Source organism: Etheostoma spectabile, unplaced genomic scaffold, assembly GCF_008692095.1.
Source record: "Etheostoma spectabile isolate EspeVRDwgs_2016 unplaced genomic scaffold, UIUC_Espe_1.0 scaffold00019034, whole genome shotgun sequence".
Lineage (NCBI taxonomy): Eukaryota > Metazoa > Chordata > Actinopteri > Perciformes > Percidae > Etheostoma > Etheostoma spectabile.
Genome location: NW_022604635.1, coordinates 11,631 through 33,463, shown reverse-complemented (window position 1 = coordinate 33,463; position 21,833 = coordinate 11,631). Strand labels below are relative to the sequence as shown.

General features: G+C 41.7%; 4 non-coding genes across 4 annotated transcripts; 2 read left to right on the top strand and 2 right to left on the bottom strand.

The window, feature by feature from the left end:
* Nucleotides 1–5,678: 5,678 nt before the first annotated feature.
* Nucleotides 5,679–5,751, top strand: trnar-ccu (transfer RNA arginine (anticodon CCU)). The gene has a single exon. It is a non-coding gene; the product is annotated as a tRNA-Arg (tRNA).
* Nucleotides 5,752–7,322: 1,571 nt separating this feature from the next.
* trnan-guu (transfer RNA asparagine (anticodon GUU)) lies at nt 7,323–7,396 on the top strand. Its single transcript has one exon. It is a non-coding gene; the product is annotated as a tRNA-Asn (tRNA).
* A 3,838-nt stretch (nt 7,397–11,234) lies between these two features.
* On the bottom strand, nt 11,235–11,306 carry trnae-cuc (transfer RNA glutamic acid (anticodon CUC)). The gene has a single exon. It is a non-coding gene; the product is annotated as a tRNA-Glu (tRNA).
* A 2,362-nt stretch (nt 11,307–13,668) lies between these two features.
* trnag-ucc (transfer RNA glycine (anticodon UCC)) lies at nt 13,669–13,740 on the bottom strand. The gene has a single exon. It is a non-coding gene; the product is annotated as a tRNA-Gly (tRNA).
* Between the last annotated feature and the right edge of the window lie 8,093 nt (nt 13,741–21,833).

Genomic DNA, 21,833 nt, shown 5'->3' with positions numbered 1-21,833 from the left:
CAAGGGTCCCTGTGACCTGAAGACAATTCCACGAGTCCCTGGGACCCGAAGGACAATGTCGCGGGTCCTAGGGACCCGAAGGACAACAACACGTGTCCCCGTGACCCAAAAGGACAACGCCACGGGTCCATGTGACCCGAAAGAACAATGCCACGGTCCCTAGGACCCAAAGGACAACGTCAAGGGTCCCCGGACCCGAAGGACAATGCCACGGGTCCCAAGGACCCATAAGGTCAATGCCACGGGTCCCTGGAACCCGAAAGACAACTCAAGGGTCCTCGGGACCCGAAGGACAATGCCACGGGTCCCAGGGACCCGAAGGACAATGCCACGGTCCCAAGAACCCATAGGCCAATGCCACGGGTCCCTGGAACCCGAAGGACAACGTCATGGGTCCCCTGGACCCGAAGGACAATGCCACGGGTCCTTGGGACCCGTAAGGCCAATGCCACGGGCCTATGGACCCGAAGGACAACGTCAAGGGTCCCGGGGACCCAAAGGACAACGTCAAGGTCCTATGGACCCGAAGGACAATGTAAAGGTCCTATGGACCCGAGGGACAATGGCAAGGGTCCTATGGACCCGAAGGACAACGTAAAGGGTCCCCGGACCCGAAGACAATGCCACAGTTCCCCGGACCCGAAGAAACAAAAGGTTAAGAAGTGCCTGGCTAGCTCAGTCGGTAGAGCATGAGACTCTTAATCTCAGGGTTGTGGGTTCGAGCCCCACTTTGGGCTGTGGTGTGTTTAGAGAGTAGGAATGGCCTAGTTCTGCACTGTATAATGTGGCTGTATTGGGTCTGTCAATTGCAAGAATAGCATTCCATCCAGTGTAAACATCCCTGTAATTACCAGACTAAAATGTGCCTGCATTCTACAATCATGGCCTGTGCTGAACTCCTGTTCCCAGATCAACTAAAGTCTGGTGACAATGCATGTTCAAATTCTAAAACTTCAACCTATTGTTCTAGAACTGCAGCTTAACATTCTAGAACTACAATGTACCATTTTAGAACTGTAATTAACAGTTTAGGACCGCAACTCTTGAAATTCTACAACTTCAACCTATTGTTCTAGAACTGCAACTTAACATTCCAGAACTGCAGGTTAACATTCATATCGTAAAAGGAAATGCAGCTTGGTCATTTCCCGATATCATTTGCCAACAGGACCATTTGATACAGAATATATTACCAAACACAGACTTGATTTTGCCAGTAAAATGTAATAGTAATATTGTGATGAATTGGCCAATAGGTGACACTTTCACTCTCTCATCCATCCCTCAATAAATAAACCATATTATTCAATCCATAACTCCCTCTATGCAAAGTAGTCTCATCCAGACCCTATCGCACCCTAAGGGAGAATCATAAACCTAGACCAACGAACAAGGAGAGTCTGTCCTGCTCGTTTGTTCCTCACATTTTTAACCCAGTTTTTTCTATTGCGTGCAGTCGAAGCAGATATGAAAAATTGCCAACACATTGCTTGCTCCTAATCTGTGTTAAATTAACTGGATAAACTGGATTTAAATTACAGATTAGGAATTTACCAGCTCCTGCCATCAGGGCTCGTTCAGGAGTGTGAACCCGGGACCTCTCACACCCGAAGCAAGAATCATAACACTAGACCAGCGAGTCACTTAAAAGCTATGTAAGTCTAGTAGATTGTCATGGGATGCTTTCATGGCTCCACGGCCCGATTCAGCTTTCCGATCTCATTTGACAACAGGAAACTTTGATACAAAATTGCAGGAGTACCTCATACCTTTTACCAGTTCAGGTGGTTATAGTTATGTCAAATGAAGCTTCATTAAGCTTTCTGAACAATGGTCTTCATTTTGGGTTCAAATCCCACTTCTGACAAAAATTGTTTTCATTTGGAACTAACATCTAAGACATGATATTGGGAATTAAGAACATAGCAGTTCTTTGTATTTAAGAGGACATGAATGTGCACGAGAAACGCAATTGCAAGTACCGCGTTTGTGAGCATCTTTATTGGCACCACATATAAAGTTACGGACTGTGATTTAACTGAGGGTTTTGGTAAAAGTTATCTTCTTTTTGTAAAACTTGGGTTGTGCACAAACAGGAGAAAAGGGTTCTTTGTTGCATCCAGGCTGTTCTGTATAACAGATAAAAAGCGCAAATTGACATCATTCATCCAATACGGGCAAGACGGGGTTTGACAGATAGATTTTAAAATCCTTACAGATAAACAGTCATCGTAGCTGTTTGCAGGATTTCCGCAAAATTTACCGAGATTAAACTGGGCCGTATAGTGACGATTATAGGAAAAGAGAGAGTACTTCCACTCGTTGTTACCTGTCGTTGCTATGGGTAACAAGAGTTCACAGTTTACACGTTTCCTTAGGGCCCGTAGTGGATGAAATGGTAAAACATTTGGCCCTGGATGCATAGAATGCCTGCCATATTGAGCGACAAAACTTCTAGTTCAGGAGATTATTTTTTCCACAGCCAGTAGTTTTAGAAGCCTGGGTAGCTCAGTCGGTAGAGCATCAGACTTTTAATCTGAGGGTCCGGGGTTCAAATCCCTGTTCAGATGTAGAGTCGACATTCTTGAACACTTCAGATACTGCCATATCGTTTGTGTTCCATCCATAAGTCTTTAAAAAGAATTGTGGCCGTTTTTCGAACAGGTTTGCATCATAACAATGTTGCTGTAAGTCTAAATGTACAATAGCAACCTACGTCCATCTTGCTAGCAGCCAAATCTCTGTACTCATCTCCCTGCTTGGATAGAAGGTCATCTGGTGCATTTTTCTTGTCACGAGGGCTAAGTGTTGTGGTCTGGTGCATTCCCCAACCTGTGTCGTGTCTTCTCTTTCTTCTGTGGTCTTGTCTGTCTTGCCGTGAGGGCGTTCCAGGGGATCTAGAGCGTGGCTTTCCATCTACGTTCCGTCATCCACTCAGCTGTTCCTCATCACTCATCACCCACGTCAATACATAAACCAGGGCTGACCGCCTCTTCAACGCCAGATCATTACATGCACTATTGTGGTAACTGGGCTCCTAGTCATTTGCGCCTGTGTTGTTGTTTGTTGTTGGATTCTAGTACTAACTCTGCCTCTCCTTAGATCCATCCGTTGTCCTCCGAGTTGCCTTCCTCCTCACGCGACCAGCCACCTGTCTACACCAGTGTTTGAACCCCTCCGCACTCATTAAACGTGCCTTTTGTATCTCTATGGTTCTGGGTCTTACTAACTGTAACACTAAGAGTATAGAAGCGGAACAAGAGGGAGAGTTGTTTTTTTGCACCCACCAGCAATAAAGTTACTTGTCTGAAGCTGTGTTGTTTGAATAAGGTTACCAATGTTTTGAGTGAAAAAGAATACCACAGCTGAAGTCCTTGGTAGGGCGACAGCTTTATTGTGGAACACTTCAGATACTGCCATATTGTTTGTGGTCCCTCCATAAGTCTTTAAAAGAATTGTGGCTGTTTTTTCAAGCAGGTTTGCATCATAACAATGTTGCTGGTAAGTCTAAATGTACAATAGGCAACCTACGTCCATCTTGCTAGCACCCAAATCTCTGTGCTGATCTCCCTGCTTGGATGGCAAGTCATCTGGTGGATTTTTCCTGTCACAAGGGCTTTTGATCAAACTACGTATAGTGCTCCGAATGAGGACACTAAGAGTATAGAAGCGGAACCAGAGGGAGAGTTGTTTTATTGTACCCACTAGCATAAAGTTATTTGTCTATAGCCATAAAATTGCATTAGGTTATCAACGTTTTGAGCGAAAAAGAAAACCACAGCTCAAGTCCCTGGTAAGGCAACAGCTTGATTCTGGGATATGTATGAAGTGCTCGCTATCGTCATCTGTCATGCAGGTTTGCAGGATGTTCACAGTCTGCAAGTGGCCATGATGAGTTGGGACTTTGAGCTTTTTAACCGTTTTGGCCAATTTAGCCAATTTTCAACCAGTTTGTGCAATAACATTTGGTGTTCTCAGGCAATGTGCAAATTATGGTCTACCCTCCTGCTGTCCAGAAGACCGTGATCATTGCAACAGCTTTTTGGTCTTCATTTACTTGCACTTTAATTTGTAGTTTAATTTGTAATTTTAATTTGTAATTGTTTTTCCCACTCGAGTTGCAAACTCTGCTAGATGAGTTGTCCATTTGAGCTACCTGTATGGACATGGACCATTCAGACACTATCATATCATGTGTTCCATGCACAAGTCTTTAAAAAGAATTGTGACTGTTTTTCAAGCAGGTTTGTATCATAACAATGTTGCTGGTAAGTCTAAATGAACAATGGGCAACCTACATCCATCTTGCTAGCACCCACATCTCTGTACTCATCTCCCTGCTTGGATAGTATGTCCAAGGACATACCACTTATGTTCTATAACCCTTTTCATTGGTTTGCTACCACTCTTAAATAATTCCTTTCATTGTATCAATCTCAGAATAACCAAAGAATGACAATTCCATTCATTTGCTAGTGCCAGTGTTCAACCCCTGTCTCTGTATTTTCAGCAGCAGTAGTGTTTTTAAAAACACCTGCCCCGTGTGAGGGTTGACCTCACGCCCTTCAGATTATGAGACTGACGCGCTGCTACTGCGCCAACGAGGCTATGAAAGGTGTTGTAATGGTTCGCAAAATTTCAGAAAAACTAACAATTTGGTCGTCAATCTTCACAAAACAATGTATGTGGAAACCTACGTACTCACACAAAGGCTAAAATTGACCCTAGATGCTTTGTCATGACCCCATGAAAAGGCCAGGACAAAAGACCGTGTGCAAAGGTTGAAGGAAATGCGAGAATATGACCACAACAAAAGAAATGATAATTCAATGATGGTGTTAGTCAGTTTAGTCAGTGGTGAATGTATATGCATGATGAGTGTGAGGTATGGTGTCAGCGATTTATGCTGGACAGTGTAAAAACTAACAAAGATGAGCGGGAGAGGTGCTGGACTGAGAGACCTCTAGGGCAATCACAGATGAACAACCAATAATAAAACACTACTGAGTGAATGCGTTCATAAAATGAAGAACATTGTTCAGAAAGCTTTATGAAGCTTCATTTGACCATAACTATTAACCACCTGGACCTGGTAAAAGATATGAGTTCTCATGAATAGGTAGCCAGTGATTTACCTACTGAAGATGGTGGTCGGCATGCCAATGAGGCTCGAAAATTTGCAGATGGGGATTCAGAGGAGATGTAACAGTTTAAAGTGTAAAGTAACTAATTTTCTAAATTGTCCGCCTGCAGGCCAATGAGAGCTCTTCTCTAATATTACCGGGTACGCAATAGCTATTCAACTTTAGAAGGTATTGTTGATCTCAGAAACAACGATAGACAGCACCATCTTATCACAATGCCCATGTATGTGTTTCTTCAAAGTTTGCAAAAACATTCATCTGAACTCGCAAATCAATTGATGAGATTTTGGAGGTCAAAGGTTCAATGTCAAGGTGACTGTGTCCTCATGTCTGTCCATCCAATTCTTGTGAATGCAATATCCCTGAACGCCTAGAGGGAAGCACTTTAAATTTGGCATACATAACCACTAGGAGTCGCAGATGAACTGATTTCGATTTTGGAGGTCAAAGGTCAAGGTTACTGTTTCATTACGTCTCCTGAACTGTATATGTATTTCTCCTGAACTGGTGATGGGGATGCTTTGGCGATGTAAAGCCCCAGTGGCCAAATGGATAAGGCACTGGCGTCCTAAGCCAGGGATTGTGGGTTCAAGTCCCATCTGGGGTGAATTTCAGCAGAATGGCACAATGGAAGTGTCATGAGGCCTCTGACCCAGAGGTTGATGGATTGAAACCATCCTCTGTTAATTCTGATATCCATGGTGAGATGATGTAACTGCTGGAAAAGTTGTTGACAGCCCATGAAATGGCAAGTCATGTTCTGGCAGATTAAAAAAATGACATCCAGGATCCTGTAGTAATGCTGACTTTCCAGTGATGTGGTTGGGCTGTTTACAGGTTTTCATCATATCCATCGGTTGCATGGATGGGACATCAATACCCCGGTTCTATCACCTGATCGCTGTCTTGTCTTTGTCGTTCGACGACTATTTGGGCTCACACCTTAACACACCTAAAACACACCTAAAATCATGCTGCACCTCAAAGGACTCTCAAGCACTCCCAGGAGTGCTTTTGCAGAAGAGCGCCTTGTTTTCTTTTAGCTTGGGAAAAGGCTTTAGCTTATGACAAGGTAAACAGATTGCACCATTGTGCTACTCATTAGTGTGTCCACTTCAGTTATGTATTGAAGCACATCCTTAGAGCTAATGGCCCTCATTTATTAACCTAACGTACGACAGGCTTCACGTGAGATTCATGAAACGTCTTATCACACCAATCAGAGCGTAAGAATGATCGTACATTGATAAATGCAGCGGCTAGAAACGATTGTAATTTAAATATCACGCCCCAATATATTCTCAGTTTTGAGGCCTCGACTCTATTATTTATGACATGGCCAGACATAATCCGGCTAAGAAGCGGCACTTTTCAGAGGTGGGGATTTAAAGCCTGACATCCCAGGTGCTCTGGTGCAGCCAGATACCACCAGGCCCAGGGGAATATGCCACCTAGGAAAAAGGCAATCCTACCCGATGAGAAGAATAAACATTGTGAAAATAACGAAAATATGAATACATTAAACATATACGGGCATTGAACATATTGCTGCAGTCTCAGTCTTTGGATGGTATAGGTAGCGCCCCGTCAGACATGTCATGATATAGCAGGTTCTCATGACTGAGAACCTACTATATCATGACATGTTTAATTTACTATATTATAATTTTTGAGACAGGTCCTACTGAAGACCTGTTGGATCAGTCAGGATGGCCGAGCGGTCCAAGGCGCTGCGTTCAGGTTGCAGTCTCCACTGGAGGCGTGGGTTCAAATCCCACTTCTAACAACTAGTATTATCATTTGGAACTAATGTCTAAGAGTTGATATTGGGAATAAAGAACTTAGCAGTTCTTTGTATTTAAGAGGACATGAATGTGCACGAGAAACGCGATTGCAAGTACAGCGTTTTGTGAGCATCTTTATTGTCAACACATGTAAAGTTCCTTAGGGGCCCGTAGTGGATGAAATGGTAAAACATTTGGCCCTGGATGCATAGAATTCCTGCCATATCGAGCGACAAAGTTTGGGTGTCCTGAAAAAAGGGTCTTGAACTCTATCTCGCCGACCTCTTTTTTTTACTGTTTCTTGTTATGTCACGGCAAGAAGTATTATGCTTTTGAGTCGTTTGTCCATCTCTACATCAGAATCAGAAATAAAAAAAAACATCAGACATATGCAGTCTCTGTGGCGCAATAGGTCAGCGCAGTCGGCTGTTAACCGAAAGGATGGTGGTTCAAGTCCACCCAGGGACGTTTGATGCTTAAATAATTAGGAGTGAGCCAACTCTGGGATTTATCCTTCTTCAGGAGACCATAGAGCAGCCTGAAGATAACCCAAGTGGCCTTATGTCTATCAGAAGATACAGTTCTGGAAACCATGTACATATTAATCTTTACAGTCATTGGTATGCAGGTCACTTGATGTAATACAAGCAATACATAAGGCCAGACAGAGACAAAAAGTGAGAGAAAAGAAAAAGAGACTAGCTGTCTGGAGGATAACCAGTGAGATCGTGTGCGTCTTTGAGAACTGTAAGTCATTTAACTGATGTTGTCAGTTCATGTAAGCCTGTTGTTGTATTGGTCTGTAGTTCTGGTACATTTAAAAGTTAGCTTGTTTACGTTCTTCTCCTGTTGGCTAGGTTACACCTGGCTGTTTATTCGATATAATGGCGATTGTTGAACGTCCTTGCACATTAAGATAATGTAATTAGTTGTTGGTTTATTGTTATTATTTACTGGCATATATGATTCCTATACATTGTGTATGGTAGCCTTTACAATGTTGTTTATTTCATTTATTACCACACGCACATTCATAGCAGAGCTGCCCCCCCCATGTTTATACTGATGATTGATTGTAATAAATCAACAGAGAGAAGTTGTCTCCATCTGTGTTTTAACAGACACACCTGGGCCGAAGTTGGAAACCAGAATCAGCTTTAAATCCAGTTCTAATCTAGTCCTCACTAAATTTCAAATAATTTCCCTGGAGTTACCATTACAAAATTTAATCTAATTAAATTGGAACATACACAAACTTCTCACAAAATCACACTTGAATTCATATCTTGCTACTCGGTCAGAATCTTATTAACCTGGAGTCCCAGTCTCTGTCAATATAAATAAGCTATATGTTTATATATGTTTTAGGCCTATTGGGAGACGGCCATTTAAAATGTAGGCAATGGGATATAAAGAATAAAGAATAAAGAGTCTTTTCTCCATGTCCACTGTAGTTTCTCAGTGTGCTCTCTAGTAACATGTGTCTGGTCCAGGGAGCTTTGTCATTCATAAGGCTACTTTTACTTTTATATTTTAAGTATATTGCTAAGCCTGTACAGATGGAGGAGAGATGAAATGTGTCAGTAATATAGGAGATTGTTGGCTGGAAGTATGGAGATACTAATATGCATTACTTAAAAAGAGAAAACTAAACATATTCTATGGTCATGTAAGTATGTGTTTTCCAATAAAAAGATTGACTTGAGAATAATTACTTGGTCTGTAAGTGATGCTCAGAGGCCCGACATGGCCCTTCTATGTTCATTTTAGTATGTGTTTTCCAATAAAAATTTGACTCGAGAATAATTAATTACTCTATAAATGATGCTCAGAGGCCCCACATGGCCCTCACCTTGTTCGGCTTATTGAAGAGGCAGCTCCCGCCCCCCTGGAGCAAGAACTGGATGTACTCATCAACGCTGCAGCGAGAAAACTTTCTGGGTAGATAGTATCTGCATTCACACACACGCGCGCGCACACACGCGCACGCACGCACGCGCGCACACACGCACACACACAGATCGAGACCAGGACATGACAAAAAAATTAAAAACTGCTCAATACTTTTCTGCCAGTAAGGAATGTGGGTGTCTGTGCCACCACTTTGCAATCTGACATAAATGTTACCATCTGTAGTAGGATATTACTCATATGAATAATTCAAATCTGTATGGTTCCCTCTGTTTAGGAGAGCCAAATCACATTAAAAAATCACATTCTGTGTAGTAAATACTTTTAATTAATTTTGTAATTCTTTCAGGGTGGTGGGCATGCTGGTGTCTGATGTTTCAACGCATCAAATACAAGCTGTGATTGAGATTGTGAGTAAAAGTCAAAGCATCCCTCTGTTACCGGTGTTTAATTGTCTAATTAAGCAAAATGAACAGAACAAATTGCAGCGACAAGAAAACAGTCTTGCTGTTTAATTTTGTCAACAAACAGAGAAGAGATTCATTTTACAGGTCTGTTGTGTTTTTGTTGTTCACATCAGTGTGCTATGATGTGAATTTTTACCCGGTCTCTTCCATGATGCAGCCCAGCTAAGCATCTAGGTGGCAGCCATGTTCTGACCACCGCCCCCTCCTTCTTGGACACAGGTGACTTGTCACCCAATAGAAGAGTCTAATGACAGAAGAGAACTGATGGACACGGATCCAACACCCAACTCTCTCTCCAACACCCCCCCTCAAAACCATCCCTCCTCCTCTCAGTTTATTCAGTTAAGCGCCTGGTTTATTAGATCTCTCTATCGCCCCCCTGCATTATCAAGGTTTCATGTTATCTTTTACCTGCAGAGTTGCGTACGTTGTTCCACCTCATGCCGATGTTCTGGCCGAGACTCTGGCACAAAGTGATGGCCTACATTCCCATACTGGAACAAATACCCATTGGAAAACTTTATTTTGAGATGGGGACAACGTTAATATACAATGCTAAAGTTAACTTGGGCTGCTCCAAACATGATGTACTTAAAACCAGGATTAAAGTAATGATAATGATAAAATAAGGGCTACAGCCAGCAGCAAGTTTAGCTTAGCATAGAGACTGGAAGCAGGGCTCTGTCAAAACGGTGACAATAGCCTTAAAGTTGTTAAGTCTGTACAAGACAAAAGTGTAAAAACAACATAAGTAATGAAGTTAAATCAGTACTTCTACTTTTACCAGAGTATTTGTTAACACAATTATCTGTACTTCTACTTGAGCACGGGCAGTGAGTACTTTTGCCATCTCTGACGGCCTCTGTATTGTTCTGTTTAGAGTATGTATATATTGTGTGTATAGACTAGTGTGTACATTTTTTTGTTTCGGTTGTTTTGTGTTTTGTGTGTAAGCACAGTGTGAGCAATAATGCTCCAAAGAAAAATTCCTCGTATGTGTCCTCATACCTGGCGAATAAAGCTGACTCTGATTCTGATTCTGATTCTGATTCTGATTCTGGTATGCAGGTCACTTGATGTAATCCAAGCAAATACATAAGGCTCCACCCAACAGTTTTGTGATACGTGGCGTGTAACTGTATGTCAATGATCAAGTTTGTTGCTGTGACCAAGAAACCACCAGCATGTTGACTGATACATCATCAGTTCCCAAATTGTCTTGGATGCCAAATATTTGAATTCAAAGTCAGAATCCAAGTGACATTTAAGAACAATACAATGCACGTCCAGCTTCTACATTTCCAAATGAGTCAGCTTCCCCAATTTCTGAGTAACAGGAAAATAGCCTGATAAGCATACATGTGCAGCGCAACCTCAAAAAGCCATAAAGCGAATGCTTGTGGCTTAAAGATCGAGCTCCCACTCATAAAACATCAGACGTATGCAGTCTCTGTGGCGCAATAGGTCAGCACAGTCGGCTGTTAACCGAAAGGATGGTGGTTCAAGTCCACCCAGGGACGTTAGATGCTTAAATAACCTGGAGTAAGCCAACTCTAGGGTTTATCATTCTGCAGGTAAACATAGAGCAGCCCAAAGATAACCCAAGTGGCCTTACCTTTATCTGAAGGTACAGTTCTGAAAACCATGTACTGTACATATTAATCTTTACGGTCATTGGTATGCAGGTCACTTGATGTAATACAAGCAAATACTTAGGCCAGATAGAGACAAAAAGTGAGAGAAAAGAAAAAGAGACTAGCTGTCTAAAGGATAACCAGTTGAGATAGTGTGAGTCTTTGAGAACTGTAAGTCATATAACTGATGTTGTCAGTTCATTTAAACTAATGAGGAAGAATTTGACAAATCAAAATCAAGTTCAGGAACTTATTCTTTCAAACATCACACCTGAGTCTCTCAAGTCCTGACCATTCCCTGACCGGGAATCGAACCCGGGCCGCGGCGGTGAGAGCGCCGAATCCTAGCCACTAGACCACCAGGGAGTCACATCTATCAAAGTTATCTTTGATAGATGTGAGTTTTCTTTTCACTTACTGGAATGACTCATATTGTTTTAGGCGAGGAATGGCGCCTGGCTAGAGCTTCAGAAGGCAGGACATGACAGATTACACATCTGTCACATAGTCAGTTTGTATTCTTAAATACCAAGTCTCTTAATGTTCCTTGACTAGTTGGCCACCCCTGCTTTGCATCGCTCCAGGTATGTAGAAAAAAAATCTGTTATGCACCTTTGCATTGCGCTAAAATGTCAAAATTTGGACCTGAATCCAACAATAACATTACTTGACACTCACATACATTGGTTTTCAGTTAAAAATGTTGGTTAGGGGTTTAGTTACTGCTTGAAAAAATGAAAAGAATTGTTATTGAGATGGAGGCAGATGGAGTGTTTATGACCCATCAATGATGACAAAAGGATACATCCACTGTCGGGGGTCTGCTTTAAAGGAAATGGTACTCTTTAAAACGTTAAACTAATGAGGAAGAATTTGACAAATCAACCAAAAACTTGCTCTTTTAAATCTGTATCTGTCAAGTCCTGACCATTCCCTGACCGGGAATTGAACCCCGGCCGCGGCAGTGAGGGCACCAAATCCTAGCCATTAGACCATCAGAGAGTTACATCTATCAAATTTAATTTAACATATTGTTGGTTATATTGTTTTAGGCAAGAAATGGCGCATGGTTAGAGATTTAGAAGGCAGTGGTGCCAAATGCAAAACTGCCTGTTTCTATTTTATTACGTAGTAATATTACAATGACAGAGGTGTAGTGATTACTTGGAAATGCTTCTGGTAGTTACTGTCAAACAACCATAATCAGTGGTGGAAAATGCAAAACTGCCTGTTTCAATTTTATTACATGGTAATATTAGAATAACAGAGGTGCAGAGATTAGAGGTGCAGAGGTTACCTGGAAATACTTACCATGAAATATGTCTTGTCCTTCACGCACGTAAGGCTGTGCAATCTGACCAGCAGCTAAACACCTTCCACCATCAAGCACTGGCGACCGGGATCTTTGTAACACGTTTATTTGAGTAACAAAGGGTGAAACTGGGAGAAAACACAATGACCAGTTACTTAGATAGTAATGAGTCACAGATATTAAACAAAGATAATTGTAAAAACAATATAACTACACAACAGGCTAGCAAAAATGTAAGATGAAATAAAGAAACACGTAATGTATTGTTATACTGTGTACGTAGTATAACCTATGTTGGGTATCTAAATAAACTAAGATATACTTACATGTGGCATTACCCAAGATAAAAGTGGCAAACTAGCTTACTGAAGCATACCGTCAGTTAGGGCTGAACAATATTGTGTTTAAGCATCGACATCGCGATGTGCGCATGCGCGAAAGTCACATTGCAGGACGTTACGATGTTGACGTTAATACTTTTTTGCTGCTTGATAGAAAAGTAACCTTTCACCGTTTCTCCTTTACATGATTATTACCATCCGACCGTTCCCCTTTAAGACAGGTAGCCATGTGGGCAACGTGTGGATGTGACGTTAGTCCGACGGGGTTTGGTATGGGAAGTGAGGCTCTCCGTGTGTAGAAAAGTAGCCTACCGTTGGCAACAGCTGCCTCTGACACAGTGATGTCATAGTATTTGATGAGTAGTGAGTGACGCTACAGTAGTTGGGGTTTTATGTTCTCCTCAAATACAAACTAAACCCCCTGATTAATGCAACATAATCACAACGTCTCCCGGCCATTTCCCACCGCAGAAAGCTGCAACCAGTCAGGCTAAAGCTAATATAGTTAGCTTAAAGAAACAAGCAGAAAGCTGCAACCAGCCAGGCTAAAGCTAAAATAGTTAGCTTAAAGAAACAAGCAGAAAGGCGCTACCAGCCTGTAAATGCAACTACGGTAGCTGGAAATTAAACCTGGGCAAAATGATTGCACTGCTACGATATAAATCATAGTCAAAAAGTTCCCACACCTGTTCCCTTTCTGCTGGACAATACAACGCTCACTGCAAATCTTGAAACACAGACAGATAAGAAATGGTGGAGAAAGTTGGCTTCCAGTACCTATGAAGTAACACAACAATGTCCATGAAGGCACAAGTGAAATTAGGGTTACTGTGATGTGTCATTGGTTTGCCATTATTCTGGAAGAAAACCTTTCGTCATTGGCAGGATTCGGACCTGCGTGGGGAGACCCCAATGGATTTCTAGTCCATCGCCTTAACCACTCGGCCACAACAACCTGAAGAATACTCATACCTGTTTGCACAAATGTCTAATATTTGATCAAATCGGGTTGGGCAAGTAACCTTTCTGGTTACTTCTTGACAAATAAAGCAAGTAACCACACAATGAAAACTACTGCGATGGCTGGGAATCGAACCCAGGTCAGCTGCTTGGAAGGCAGCTATGCTCACCACTATACCACCATCGCTAGACAAGACATCTGGTGTCCTTAAACGTTGTCTTTTTCTTTTTCCTTTTTATTAAATTAAGGCATTAAGATCAATTTCCAAAAGTTAATTTTTTTGCAGAGATTGCAAAGCCAGAAATCTTGGTGAAGTCGTTGACTTAAATTTTAACAGCCACATTAAGACAATTACAAAGTCAGCCTATTATCCCCTTAAGAAAATATCAAGGGTTAAAGGACGTATGTGTCAACAGGATTTGGAAAGACTTGGCTATGCTTTCATCTTCAATAACTTTTAAATCAAGGCTGAAGAACATTCTTCTTGATGTTGCCTTTCTTTAAATGGTTATTCATTTCTTTAATGTTTAATTTTGTATACTGCCCTGTAACTTTTTATTCTTGTGTTTTAGCTGTTTTTATTTTTTAACTGTTTATTCTTGTGTTTTATCTGTTTTTATTTTTTAACTGTTTATTGTTGTGTTTTATCCAACCAAAAAGGGAGCATATCAATTAAGCTGATTCTACATGGATCCACAGACACAGACAGTGCACTACAATTTCCATTTTGCCCGTGTCTGGTAACTACTACTAACCAATTGAAAAGTTTATGAACATTTGTCCAAACAGGTATGGCACTGCTTTTCAGATTATTGTTGCCGAGTGGCTAAGGTGATGGACTAGAAATCCATTGGGGGCTCCCCGCGCAGGTTGAAATCCTTCTGACAGCAAAAGGCATGCTTTAAGAGTGGTAGCAATCCAATGACACATCACAGACTATCAAATTGCAGATGTACCTCCATGAACAATGTTGTGTTATCTCATAGGTACTGGAAGTCACCACAAATGTATCTCTTATCCTTTATTTTCAGTCTGTGTTACAAGATTTGCACTGAACATTGTATTTTTTAAATTTTGTATTTAAAAAGCAGAATAATATGGTTTAAAGAGGCTTATCTCGACAGTGTTAGAACACCAGGAGGACTTCCTGGCGACCATGTTACACACACTCACACACTCTCACTCACACACACACAATCACACCCACATACATTCTCACGTACACACACACAGAAACATATATACACACATACATTCTCACTCACACACACTCACACACATACATTATTGAGGTCATAACGTAAGTGTGATTTGGAATTGAATGTGCAGCGTTCCCAGTGTATTTATGTTATGGAATTAAAAGCTATTCTAAGGATGATTTTGAGAATTATTCACTGTTTTATTCACTATTATTCTGAACACACAACTGTGTGTGTCAGTCCCTCCAGCATTTCGCAATGTCGTAATTGTAGAATTCACACAAATTCAACCAATCACCGTGACTTTGGTGCGACCCCCAATTTTGACCAATCACTGCAACTTTTCCGTAAATTTGACCAATAACCAGAGTCTCCCCTGACTTCAACTAATCCGAGCAGTCCCACGTGCCAGTCTTTGTCTCAGTAGGACACACATGGGGGATGCAGGAAAAACTGGAGACGTATCGTACAGGATGACCTAAACTGAGAACAGCTACAATCATAATAAGTGCAGTGATGCGTCAAAGTCAAATACTTTATCAAACCATAGGAATGTGTCCGAGGCCAGGTGAGGAATTAACAATGTAAAGATAAACAAGCCACAGACACATGTTCAAATTCGATTAATTCAACAAATAGTCTTAAATCCTCCAGCCAGTTTCATATTACACATTTGCAGCATCCTAAGCCTTTTTCTAGAAGATTAGTACAAACATTTAGCCTAGAGTAATTTTATTTTCCTCCAGTTATTTTTAAACATTTAAAAAAACAAAGACATTGCAACTTTTATTGCAAGACAAAGCTTTACAAAAGCTCCCGCAAAAATCTGGCATTTTGGACTGCAATAATCGCAAAAAAGACAAAAAAAAATAATCTGGGACTGATGTCTCCATCTGTTGAAAAGTACAATATATAACCATTTCCCCAGGTGTGTGTGCGCAGGTTTATTTAGGAGAGCACAATGTGATCTTTTGCAGGTCTCTAGTACTGTGTGCATTTCCATGTGTTGGAAAGCACAATGTTACCATTACATGAGGTAGTTTGCAGCTGCTGTTTGTATTATTGTGTGTTTGTGGGGGCCCGTGTATGTGTGCAGGTGTTTTAGTGGGTCTTTACATGTGCTCATCTGCTATAAAGCACAATAGTGTTCCATTGGACCAACAGGTCAAAAATTGACCTAGGAAAACCAAACACTATGTATTTTAAAACCCTAAAATTCATAAATAATAAAATTTTAAACCCGTTATTTTGGTTAATAGAAATTCATTTCTGATAAAGAAACTTAACATGTAAAATTTGAAGTGTTGATCCCTAAGTGATCACCTTTTTGTGCAATTGTTTTAGTTTGGAGGCATGCATAAAGTAATGGCAAAAAGAAACCGTTGTGCTTCCTGGCAGATTAAATCATTCATAGCTTACAATTTATCAGAGAAGTATGGTAAAATCAGTTCAGTTTAATATCACCACAGATATAAGTAGGTACATGCAGAAACATGTCAAAGGCGCGTCTGGTTGGCAGCCTGGTCGCCCAGCGTCTGGTTGGCAGCCTGGTCGCCCAGCGTCTGGTTGGCAGCCTGGTCGCCCAGCGTCTGGTTGGCAGCCTGGTCGCCCAGCGTCTGGTTGGCAGCCTGGTCGCCCAGCGTCTGGTTGGCAGCCTGGTCGCCCAGCGTCTGGTTGGCAGCCTGGTCGCCCAGCGTCTGGTTGGCAGCCTGGTCGCCCAGCGTCTGGTTGGCAGCCTGGTCGCCCAGCGTCTGGTTGGCAGCCTGGTCGCCCAGCGTCTGGTTGGCAGCCTGGTCGCCCAGCGTCTGGTTGGCAGCCTGGTCGCCCAGCGTCTGGTTGGCAGCCTGGTCGCCCAGCGTCTGGTTGGCAGCCTGGTCGCCCAGCGTCTGGTTGGCAGCCTGGTCGCCCAGCGTCTGGTTGGCAGCCTGGTCGCCCAGCGTCTGGTTGGCAGCCTGGTCGCCCAGCGTCTGGTTGGCAGCCTGGTCGCCCAGCGTCTGGTTGGCAGCCTGGTCGCCCAGCGTCTGGTTGGCAGCCTGGTCGCCCAGCGTCTGGTTGGCAGCCTGGTCGCCCAGCGTCTGGTTGGCAGCCTGGTCGCCCAGCGTCTGGTTGGCAGCCTGGTCGCCCAGCGTCTGGTTGGCAGCCTGGTCGCCCAGCGGTTTGGGTCCGTTCAGGGGCAATTGAACATCTGCAAGTTTTTGAATAGCTGCCTCAGCTTCTACTTCATTGGTTTCCAGTTGTGCTGAAAAATACGTAGAAATCGTTAATTCCCAACTACCCTTGACATTAATACTGTAAATAATTTACCATTAAGGCTTCTTTGTTTTTGATTAAAAAGTAAAGTATTAAGACTTCCTTTTAAGACTTGATACCTCCAAAACATTTAATTGGTAATTAGGCCAGTGGAGTTTGTTTACATCATTACAGAATCTGTATTGAGATTAAGTTAGCACAGCAGTTGTGTTCATGTGCTGCATTTACTTGGTTGGGAAATTCCACAATCTCTACAGAGCTACCTTAGCTTAAGTTGGCTGACTGACTATATAAATGTCTGAATAATTTGAGAAGCCAGCTTTATACCCACATTGTATGGTCAAAATAGCTTAAATTAAACATGGGTTGGAATCCCCGTTCCAAAAGCCAGACAACTTAACCTTAATTTACTACATTGTGCCACAAAGAACCTCAGCTGTAAACACAATTGAAGCATTTTCCCAATATGGTTTCATAGAACCTGCTCACCTTTTTTAGCAGCTTGGATCAACATGGACTCCATTGACTGGAGAAGTGCAAAGGCCCTCTTCATGGAGATATCATTGGGAGACACATCTGTAGTACAAAATAAATTCAGTTAGTATCCGTAAGTAGCTCTTGAAAGATTCTGTCACTAACGTTCTTACCTCTAATCATTCTCCTCTGCAGCTCATCATCATGTCTTTCATTTGTGCCACCAACTGGCAAACTCAAGCCTAAGGACAATACAACTGCTGTTAATCAAATGTTTCTGCTGTTTGACGCCACATATCATGAACTTGCTAAATTTCATTTCAGTAATTGAGTAATTTACCCTACTCTTTACATTCGCTATACTCCACTACATATTTGAATACAAGCTTCAAACAGAAGAAATGTAACAACCTTTGTTAATCCAAACAGTCAGCGCACAAACAACAAAGACCCAAACAGCTGCCATCACTCCAGTCACCAAGAGAAAATGGTTCCTGTGCTACATGCCAGGTTAAAACCCATCATGCAGGTAGCACAGCTGTTGCTGATCAGCTCTGATTGGCTCTCTCTGCAGAGTCAGTGCTAGTTGAGATTCAGCCCATGAAAAATGGGAATTTGGAAGCAAGGGACATGTACAGACTATGTTGTAAAGAAAGTCCAGGAAGTTGTGTTTTTACAAGAAAGAAAGTCAATGATGTTTGTCTGAACACTGTTAGACTTTTTTTTGTAAATTTGCGTTAACTTACTGGCAACGTGCTGTAACTTCCTGATTACAGTATCATAACTGTACATGTTTTTTTACAGTATAAGACCCTTACTGTAACTTAGTTTTACAGTAGTAAAAATATCCTTGGTTTTACTGTTTAAAGAACTCCACAGTGGCAAAGCCCCAGGGATTGATTAAATTCGTTGAGAAATACTGTAAGGAGAGGCTGTCTTGGTTGACATACCTCTTTAACATTGCGTGGAGGTCTGTGGCAGTGCCTAAGGAGTGGCAGACCAGGGTGGTTGCTCCCCTCTTCAAGAAGAATGGCATCTGCCCATTACAGGAGTATCACTATGCTCAGGCTCCTTGGTAAACTCTACTCCAAGGTGCTGGAAAGTCAAGTTCAGCCAATCCTCAGCAAGGAGTGTACCAATGTATGTAACATTTCAGCAGTTGACAGTGGTGGGATTTGAACCCACGCCTCCAGAGAGACTGGAGCCTTAATCCAGCACCCTAGACCACTCGGCCACACTACTTGCAAGTATCACTTCCCCAGATCTGACAAACACAAGGAACGTAACTAACGGTATGCTTGTCAATGTTATTGGAACAAAACGTTTGCAAGGGAAAAGCCAATCCTTACATTCTAAAAAACGTTATCACTCTTTGTCATTTTTCTCTGGCATTGTTGATTTTAGAATATTGTAACTAATAAGTAGGTTTAGGTCTGTGTGAATATGGGCTGAGCATTTACCTGGGCTGAATATGTGAACATCTTCTTTTGCATATTCACTGTAAAGAGCCATTACTCCTCCAACTGCCAACTATTGTTCCAGAGACAATAGGATTTACAGTTTTAGATTGCAAGGTAACTGTCAAAGACCAAAGACTTCAATGAAATACCTCAAGGGATCAAAACAGTTTGTCAAAATGGGAAAGTTCATGTTTTTTGATTAGAAATTCAAGCACAGTTGTTCATCTACCATTCAAAAACAAAAGTACGATCATGAAACACATATAACTTAGATTACCTAACTACAGCTCTGATTCAATACAGGCCAATGTCAGCGATCGTACAGATCTTTCTGCAGACCTTCACCGGCTAAATACCGATTCCCATACCGGGAGCTAAACCTGGGGCACCTGGTTGAAAACCAGGTATCCTAACCGCTAGACCATATGGGACTGACCACATATTAATAACAGGGATTTCATGAATCAACTCATAGTCTGGCTGGAAACAGGCCTTTGCTTGAACGTGAATGAAGACGCTTCTTAAGTAAGTTTTATCTGAAGCTTTTGAGTGTTCTTTAGGTTTTTATCTGCTTTAACTATTACCGGACAGCGGGGGCACGGAGCAGAGCAGAGCGGCCGTTAGGGAGGAATCCTCCTCCGTGTTCAGCTCCATTTTGAACTGGCGGTGAAAAACTTAACGTCGGAACTTTATGACGAATAGAGATGTTGATAGGTTGATTTCTGTTAATAACAAACACAACTATAGTCAATAGAAAAAGAAAATATTTATATTAAAAGCCGTCTTGGTTCATCTTTCCACTGTTCCTACAATCACCACTCTGGTCTGGTTGGAAACTAAAGGATCTAAACTAAAAGGATGTTCCTCTTTAACTAAAAGGTCTATCTCTGTAGGGATCCATCCCATAATGTTGTCACACACTTAGAATAATGATCTGAGTCTGTCAGCAGCAACAGCACAACCTTTAGTGGACGCTGACTTTACCTTTAAATTAGGAGTTTAAACAGAGACACAACAGGAAGAATAAATCCATCAAATCAAGCCCCCAATAATCAGCATGTGGCCTTGTTTTATTTCAGGTAGTCACCATGGAGCTGTTCCACATTCCCAGACATTTAAAACAAGTCAATCATTGGCGTTATTCTACGAGTCAGATGAATAAATCAGCTGTTTGCTATTTGAGCTGCTCTGTTTCCTGCTGCTCCGTCATTCTTTAGTGTCCTCTGGAAACAGGTTGCTGTCCTTTATGTTTCTTTTGGATTACATCATCAGTGTCTTTGCTTTAGTCTGAAGAAACTCCAACAGATTTAAAACCACATGCAGTCACAGAAAATACAAACAGGGAATAGAAAATATCAGACAAAGAATATGAAATGAAAAGTCCCCAAAGTAAGAAAATATAATGTCAATCTACCAAACAACAATAACTGGAGAGCATCCAATTAAACATGGCCGACTTCCAGTATGTCGGTAATGAAGAGAGGAATGTTTGGACATATTACAGATGAATTTTGTTTTTATTTAACCTTTATTTAACCAGGAACAATCCCATTGAGCAACAGTAACTCTTCTTCCAGGGAAATAAGTTTCATAATACATAAAGACAGGAAAATGGTTCCATACTACAACACAAACAAGACATTACACTTAACTTAAGCAGACATACAACTTAAAAACAGGCTCCACTGAGATTTGAACTCAGATTGCTGCATTCAGAGTCCAGAGTGCTAACCAGGGAACACCATGGAACCTTTAGAAGTGTTGCAGGGTTATGCTAGACAGTTTCTTTCACAATAGCCACATGTATGCTATTGAAGGTACACAACAATCACAGCAAAGATGAAAAAGCAACAATTACAGGCCACCTTAAGTCATTTAGTTAGCTAAGCGTTCAGAGGATGTGGGAAAAAACAAGTCAAGAACAGGTTTTGAAAGACTGGCCACAGACAGTGAATACAGCAGTAGATATGTCTACTGTGTACAAACACATGGTAACTTTACATGTGTTTACAATAAAAATGCTCACAAAACACTGTACTTGCAATTGCGTTTCTTGCGCACATTCATGTTCTCTTAAATGTAAAGAACATTGAAAGTCTTAATTCCCAATATCATGTCTCAGACATTAGTTCTAGATGAATACACTAGCTGTCAGAAGTGGGATTTGAACCCACGCCTCCAGTGGAGACTGCGATCTGAACACAGCACCTTGGACTGCGCGGCCATCCTGACTGATGTAACTAATGTTCAGTAGGACCTGTCTCAAAAATTATAATATAGTAAATTAAACATGCCGTGATATAGTAGTTTCTCAGTCATCCATGTCATATTAAACAAGGGAAGGTTTCTCAACTGTCAGCCCAAATATATGGGCGTTCATGGAGACATGGAAGAAAGTCACCAGGGTGGCAATGTTTACAGTCTAAATGGCCAAGGACATTAAACCTGTAAGCTTACTTTAAACTAAATGTGGAAAGTTGAAAGGTTGATTTTTTTCACCTATACTGTGACTTAAAACACATTCCACCGAGATTTGCGGGAAAAGTGGGATGTGGGAAAAGGCAAGTCAAGAACAGGTTTTCCAAAAGTAGAATGGGAGCCAGAGCGTTCCTCTCCTGTGGAACCAGGTTCCAGTTTGGGTTCAGGAGGCAAACACCATCTCCACATGTAAGAGTAGGCTTAAGACTTCTCCTCTTTGATAAATCCTATAGGTAGGGCTGGCTTGGGTGAGTCCTGAACCATCCCTCAGTTGTGCTGCTATAGGCCTAGACTACCGGTGGACTTCCCATGATGCACTAGGTACCTCTCTCCTCCTCCTTCTCTCCATCTGTATGCAACCTCATATGCCTTTGAGATACAAGAACTTCTTCACTTGCGCAAATGTCCTATTTGTGCA